Here is an 8569-nt window from a genome sequence, read left to right as displayed (position 1 = left end):
GTGACATTCGACAACAGCCAATTTCTGAGGATAAGATACCACAGGTTGGTACTCCTTACTGATCTCGGTCTCCACGTTAACTGACTTCTTCAATTCTACACTTCCTATGATTTTTCTTTGACCTCGTCTATCTCAGTTGTAACTTTAAGTTTCGGGACAACTGTTGGTCTATCAATGAGTATCTTAGGTTGGAAAACTTCTTTTCCACTTCTCGAAGTAATAACGGTCTCCACTGTCTTAAGAGAAACATTATGTATTTGTGTTATTGGTGCTGGTATTCTTAAGGATTAGGCTGAGGTTCTACCGAAAATTTCCTTTTTTCTAAGATATTCAACTGTGTATTCATCTCATTAATGGTGTCCCACAATTCATTCATAGTCTAAGTATTGATCTGTATGAACTGCTGAAGAGCATCCTCAATAGACTTCTCCAGTGGAGCAGGTGCTGCATTAGATTGAAATCTTGAAGGTGCATAACTTTAAGAGATTTGTTGTGGATAAGGGGGTGCATAGGACTGGGAAGGTTGATTCCAAAGTTGCTCTGTACTATTCTCCTTTTCCATCTCCATAGCCTCCACTCATCTGGTAAGTTCAGTCAAACGTGCCTCAACATAAAAATCATCTTTCAATTTATACCATTCTCCACCATGTATTGCTCTCAATGGTTGAGTTGCAATTGGGTTTCGGTCAATCCTAGTGTTCTACTGCTGAGCATAGTTAGCTAAATGATCTAGAAAATCCAATGCCTCATCAAGCTCCTTGTCTAAGAAATATCCTGAACACATAGTATGAACGAATTGTTTCGATTCAGGAGTCAACGCAGTGCAAAAATAGTTAACCAGGCACCATGATTCAAATCCATGATGGGGACACATGTTAACCAGATCTCTAAATCTCTCATAGCTTTCATGAAATATCTCATCAACTCTTTGCATGAATCGACTAATTTGTTCCTGCAAAAATTGAGTTCTCTATAAGGGAAAAAATTTATGCAAAAATTCGTTTTGCATATCAGCCAAACTAGAGATAGAATTAGGTTTAAGTGAATTAAACCACGTCTTAGCCTTATCTTTTAATGAAAAATGAAATAGACGCAATCTAATTACCTAATTAGTAACAGCCTCATTTATGAATGTAATACATGCAAGCTCAAAATCACTTAAATGCTTATACGGATTTTCACACTTCATCACATAAAATTGAAGTATCACAGATATCATTCAAAACTTAATGTTAAAGTTTTGTACATTCTCAAGCAATATGATGCAAGATGGTTGTGTGGTTCGTGTGGGCTGCAAAAAATTCATAACCATGCGTGGTGCAAGTGTAGCCATATTTTCTTCAAAACTCTTTTTTTTTTTATGAGAAAAATTAAAATAATGGGAAAAACACTAGTTTAAAACTAAAACTGACATTCCCCGACAACGACGTCAAAAACTTAACTCACTCTAAAAATGAGCAGTTCAGAAGCTATCGCAAGTATAGGAGTTTAGTTGTGTAATAATTAGCCCAATGGTCAGATCGTCTCCTCAAGGAATGCAGTTTAATTCCAAACTTAGTGTAAATCCAAACAAAAATAAGAAAAGAAATTTTTACTAAACATAGTTCAGATTTGGTTTCTTGAGATTTTTGAGATTTTTGCAATGAAATTTAAACCCTGACTAAAAATTAAACATGCATAAAAAATACCGATTAAACACCAGACTCAAGACCAAAAAGATGAAAGAAGATAAACCCTGCAAACATTCATTTAAATAAAAATAAACTAAACTAAACAGTAAATAAAACTCTACTAAAAAAATAAACTAGATTTAACAATAAATAACTCAAATAAGATTCAACCCCAACAATAATTTAAAAAAAAAAAATTGAACTTGATAATACGAATAAACTCAAACTACGAATTTTAAACTCACCTTAACAAGAATTAAACTCAAACAAAGTTTTAAATGAAAATAACTAAACTTTGAATTAATAAAAAGCTCCAAAAAGATAATCAAAATGACCTTAAAATAATAAGTGACAAAGTTCCAATAATATTTAAAGGGATATTAAAGAAAGAAAAAAAAAACAAAGCAAAAGTTCTACAAGAACTTTAAAAGTAAAATTAAAATGAAACAAAACATGTAAATAAAAGTAAAGGAGAGAGAAAGAGAGAGAGAGAGAGAGAGAGAGAGAGAGAGAGAGAGAGAGAGAGAGAGAGAGAGAGAGAGAGAGAGGAGAGGAGAGAAGAGAGTAGCTGTGTAGTTTGGAGAAGAGGAGGGACTACAGAAGCCTCCAAGAGTTGCTGTGCACGGCCTCGAAACCACCCCCCACCCCCTCCCCCCACGCAGAAAAAACCACAAAAACTCATTCCAAAAAGCAACCCTAAGCCCCCACTTTTTGACTTTTCCATCCTTTAATTTCCTTCCCATCAAATTGCTTCAATTGCTACAGCAACCCATTTGAAATTCAATGCCCCAAGGAGCTCCAACGCATGGACCTAGCATGCAAGCCTCTCACGTGGTCACACCACTTGATGGGCTTTTATTCATTTTTCTTTTTTTCTTTTGTTAACATATGGTCGTTTTTGCACTTTCAAGTATGATTTTAACATTCCTACAACTTGTAGCTCTCAAAAATCAAAACATAAAAGTTGTAGAGCGTTTTCTTGTCTTTCTGCAGCACTTTGAATCATCTCAATCGGAGCTCGGATGAGTGAGTTATGATTAAAATATCGAAATACATCCAAGCTGTCTCCTAGCAAATTTCAAACTTGGATTGCGGCTCACTTATTTAATGTGTGCATGCGGCTTCATTCACAAGTATTCTTGCATGATCCAACTTCCATGTACCCGGATACTCACGGTTGGCATGGATGAAGCCCACGTTAAATGCATGCATAGCACATGGCTCATCTACACACGCACACCGCTTCTAGTCCTCTCACGCACAGCCACTTCATTCTCGTGCATGGCTCATATGAATTTGCATGCAAGACTTCAACCTTTCGAAAATTACCCTACAATATTAAAACACAAATATCCATAAATTTACAAAAAAAGGATAATTATCTTAACATTATCGAATGAGCTTACAAATTAAAATAATGGACATAATCAGACATTTAATTAAAATTATAATCTTTAATGCATGAATTTAAATGTCTAATTACGCAACTTTGATGCGTAATCACATTGCATAAGAAAGAAAATACAAATGGCATCTCATGCGACATGCATACATCTTTGCATTCAAACATCCTGCACAAAATATATTCTAGCATCACAGGAAGCAACATATAACTACATTCTAGAATCTCAGGTAGCAACATGCATACAGCGACAGAGCTCTACTCATTCATATTTGTCTTATTAGGCTTTTGAATAATCTTTTGTTCCTGAAACTGAGTCATTCTTGTCTTGCTAGTATCTAAATGGATATCTACATTAAGATCCAAAATTACCGTTTTCGGAACGATCCCATCCCCAAGTTGATCAATTTCGGAACGATCTTAGTTGCCTATTTTTGGAATAGTCTTAGTTGACTGCTTTCAAAACGGTCTCATCCTCGAGTTGATCATTTTCGGAATGATCTCAATTGACTATTTTTGGAATAGTCTTACCAAAAGTTCACCATTTTCGGAATGGCCCCATCCCACGTTGATCATTTTCGGAATGATCTCAGTTGACTATTTTCGAAATAGTCTCACCCTAAGTGACCGTTTTTGGAATGGTTCCATCCCACATTGATCATTTTTGGAATGATCTTAGTTGACTATTTTCAGAATAGTCTTAGTTGACTATTTTCAAAACAGTCCCATTTTGCGTTGATCATTTTCGGAATGATCTTAGTTGACTATTTTTGGAATAGTCTGACCCAAAGTTGACCATTTTCGGAATGTTCCAATCCTGCATTGATCATTTTTGGAATGATCTCAGTTGACTTTTTTCGAAATAGTCTCACCCTAAGTTAACCGTTTTCGGAATGTTCCATCCCGCGTTGATCATTTTCGGAATGATCTTAGTTGACTATTTTTGGAATAGTCTTAGTTGACTGTTTTCAAAACGGCCCTATCCCGCATTGATCATTTTCGGAATAATCTCAGTTGGCTATTTTCGAAATAGTCTTACCAAAAGTTGACCATTTTCAGAATGGCCCCATCCCGCGTTGATCATTTTCAGAATGATCTCAGTCGACTATTTTCAAAATAGTCTTACCCAAAGTTGACCGTTTTTGAAATGGTCCCATCCCGCATTTATCATTTTCAGAATGATCTCAGTTGACTATTTTCGGAATAGACTTACCCAAAGCTGACCATTTTCGAAATGGTCTCATCCCCAAGTTGATAATTTTCGGAATAATCTTAGTTGACTTCTTTCGGAATAGTCTTAGTTGACCATTTTCAGAATGGTCTCATTCCCTAGTTGATCATTTACGGAATGATCTCAGTTGACCATTTTCATAATAATCTTACCCAAAGTTGACCGTTTTCGAAACAATTCCATCCCCAAGTTGATCATTTTCGGAATGATCTCAATTGACTATTTTTGGAATAGTCTTACCCAAAGTTGACCGTTTTCAGAATGGTCCCATCCCGCATTGATCATTTCGGAATGATCTCAGTTAACTATTTTCGGAATAGTCTTACCCAAAGTTGACCATTTTCGGAATGGTCTCATCCCGCATTGATCATTTTTAGAATGATCTTAGTTGACTATTTTCATAATAGTCTCATCTTAAGTTGATCGTTTTCGAAATGGTCTCATCCCGCGTTGATCATTTTCGAAATGATCTCATTTGATTGTTTTCGGAATAGTCTAACCCTAAGTCGACGGTTTTCGGAATAGTCCCATCCCTGAGTTGATCATTTTTGAAATGATCTTAGTGTACTATTTTTGAAATAGTCTTGCCCAAAGTTGACCGTTTTCGGAATGGTCCTAACCCGCGTTGATCATTTTTGGAATGATCTCAGTTGACTATTTTCAGAATAGTCTCACCCTAAGTTGACCGTTTTTGGAATGGTCCCATCCCGCATTGATCATTTTTGGAATGATCTTAACTGACTATTTTTGGAATAGTCTTAGTTGACAGTTTTCGGAAGAGTCCCATCTCGCGTTGATCATTTTCAGAATGATCTCAGTTGACTATTTTCGAAATAGTCTTACCCAAAGTTAATCCTTTTTGGAATGGTCCCATCCCGCGTTGATCATTTGGAATGATCTTAGTTCCCTATTTTCAGAATGGTCCCATCCCGCGTTGATTATTTTCGGAATGATCTTAGTTGACTATTTTAGAAATAGTCTTACCAAAAGTTGACCGTTTTCGGAATGGTCTCATCCCGCATTAATCATTTTCAGAATGATCTTAGTTGACTATTTTCGGAATAATCTCACCCTAAGTTGACCATTTTCGGAATGGTCACATCACCAAGTTGATCATTTTTGAAATGATCTTAGTTGACTATTTTCATAATAGTCTTAGCTGACCATTTTTGGAATGGTTCCATCCCCGAGTTGATCATTTTAAGAATTATCTCAGTTGACTATTTTTGGAATAGTCTTACCCAAAGTTGACCATTTTTGAAATGGTCCCATCCCCGAGTTGATCATTTTCAGAATGATCTCAGTTGACTATATTTAGAATAGTCTTACCCAAAGTTGATCGTTTTCGGAATGGTCTCATCCCGCATTAATCATTTTCAGAATGATCTCAGTTAACTATTTTCGGAATAGTCTGACCCAAAGTTGACCGTTTTCAGAATGGTCTCATCCCGCATTGATCATTTTTGAAATGATCTTAGTTGACTATTTTCAGAATAGTCTCACCCTAAGTTAACCATTTTCGAAATGGTCCCATCCCGAGTTGATCATTTTCGAAATAATCTTAGTTGATTGTTTTTGGAATAGTTTCACCATAAGTCAATCGTTTTCGGAACAGTCTCATCCCCGAGTTGATCATTTTCAGAATGATCTCAGTTGACTATTTTTGGAATAGTCTTACCCAAAGTTAACCTTTTTCAGAATGGTCCCATCCCGTGTTAATCGTTTTTAGAATGGTCTTAGTTGACTTTTTTTGAAATAGTCTCACCCTATGTTGACCGTTTTTTTAAATGGTGCCATCCCTCGTTGATCATTTTTGGAATGATCTTAGTTGAATATTTTCGGAATAGTCTTAGTTGACCGTTTTCAGAATGGTCTCATACCGCATTGATCATTTTCAGAATGATCTTAGTTGACTATTTTTTGGAATAGTCTTACCCAAAGTTGACCGTTTTCGGAATGCTCCCATCCCGCGTTGATCGTTTTCAAAATGGTCTCAGTTGACTTTTTTTGAAATAGTCTCACCATATGTTGACCATTTTTTAAATGATCGCGTTCCGTGTTGATCATTTTTGGAATGATCTTAGTTGTCTATTTTTGGAATAGTCTTAATTGACCGTTTTCAGAACGGTCCCATCTCGCGTTGATCATTTTCGGAATGATCTCAATTGACTATTTTCAGAATAGTCTTACCCAAAGTTGACCCTTTTCGAAATGGTCTCATCTCGCGTTGATCATTTTCGAAATCATCTCAATTGAATATTTTCAGAATAGTCTCACCCTAAGTTGACCGTTTTTGAAATGGTCTCATCCCCAAGTTGATCATTTTCGGAATGGTCCTAATTTACTATTTGCATAATAGTCTTAGTTGACCATTTTCGGAACGATCCCATCCCCAAGTTGATCATTTTTGGAATGATCACAATTGACTATTTTCGGAATAATCTAAGTTTATCGTTTTCAGAATGGTCCCATCCCCGAGTTGATCATTTTTGGAATGATCTCAGTTGACTATTTTCAAAATAGTCTTACCCAAAATTGACTGTTTTCGGAATAATCCCATCCCGCGTTGATCATTTTCGAAATGACCTTAGTTGACTATTTTCGAACTAGTCTTACCCAAAGTTGACCGTTTTCGCAATGGTCTCATCCTGCATTGATCATTTTTGAAATAATCTTAGTTGACTATTTTCGGAATAGTCTCAATTCGAAATGGCCCCATCCTATGTTAATCATTTTCGGAATGATCTTTATTGACTGTTTTTGGAATAGTCTCACCCTTAGTTGACCGTTTTTAAAATGGTCTCATCCCGCGTTGATCATTTTCGGAATGATCTCAGTTGACTATTTTCGAAATAGTCTCATCCTAAGTTGACCGTTTTGGGAATGGTCCTATCCCGCGTTGATCATTTTCGAAATGATCTTAGTTGACTATTTTCAGAATAGTCTCACCCTTAGTTGATTGTTGTTAGAATGGTTACATCCCGCGTTGATCATTTTCGGAACGATCATAGTTGACTATTTTTGAAATAGTCTTACCCAAAATTGACCATTTTCGGAATAGTCACATCCCGCGTTGATCATTTTTGAAATGATCTTAGTTGACTATTTTCGGAATAGTCTCATCCTAAGTTGACCATTTTCGGAGTGGTCCCATCCCGCGTTGATCATTTTGGGAATGATCTTAGTTGAATATTTTCAAAATAGTCTCACCCTAAGTTGACCATTTTTAGAATGGTCTCATCTCGCGTTTATCATTTTCGGAATAATCTTAGTTGACTATTTTCATAATAGTCTTACCCAAAGTTGATCGTTTTCAGAATGGTCACATCCCGTTTGATCATTTTCGGAATGATCTCAGCTGACTATTTTCAAAATAGTCTTACCCAAAGTTGTCCGTTTTCGGAATAGTCACATCCTGCGTTGATCATTTTCAGAATGATCTCAGTTGACTATTTTCATAATAGTCTTACCCAAAGCTAGCCATTTTCAGAATGGTCCCACTCCAGTATAGCCATGGTTGTCCTTTCCCCCATCTTTTATTGATGGCAACAAAAGGTACCGCATTGATTTTAAAATCCTTAGACACTAATGTGGTCTAATTAAAATAAGTGTATTTATCTTTGCAAACTTACTACTACAAATAATGTAGGAGAATTCATATTGTTATATTGAAGCAACGAAGTCTACAAAGAGGGGCAGCTGTAGACATCCCTAAATTTTAACTAGGTCACCCCAAGGAAACCCAACTAAATAGAAGTTGACTTCTAGCTCTGAACTACCCAGAATTTTAAAATTAAGACCCTAAGTACCCGTGATTTTCAAAAAATCGAGTCCTTCCTAATTCCCTTATAAACTTCCAAAAAAATATAGTCTCTCAAAATCATTTTAAAGAAACTGAGTTTTCCTGATCATAATCCTAGCATAAGGTCCTTTTAGTCCCCTTCAAACCTCCTAAGTGGAGTCCCCTTAATTTCTCAACTCATTATAGACTAGGCTTTATAGTCCTTCAATTTCAGAATCATTGTTCTTCATAATAAATCTAAGTCCTATTCTCTAAGTTTTAATTTTAATTTCAAAACCCAAAAATTAGTTTAATTGATCAAGTCCTTTAAGTTTCCATGAGTTCAAGAATTGTCAAATTTGGAATTGAGCTTTCAAAATCTTAAACTGCTTTGAAATTGGGTCATAATTTTAAGACAAGTCTTATTTGGTTATTAAAATCATTCACTGTTTTGTTGGGTTCAAAAGTGGTCAACTCCCAAAGTC

Source organism: Malania oleifera, chromosome 3 (assembly GCF_029873635.1).
Source record: "Malania oleifera isolate guangnan ecotype guangnan chromosome 3, ASM2987363v1, whole genome shotgun sequence".
Taxonomy (NCBI): domain Eukaryota; kingdom Viridiplantae; phylum Streptophyta; class Magnoliopsida; order Santalales; family Ximeniaceae; genus Malania; species Malania oleifera.
The sequence above is the reverse complement of the archived record's forward strand: the minus strand, read 5'-3'. Positions refer to the sequence as shown.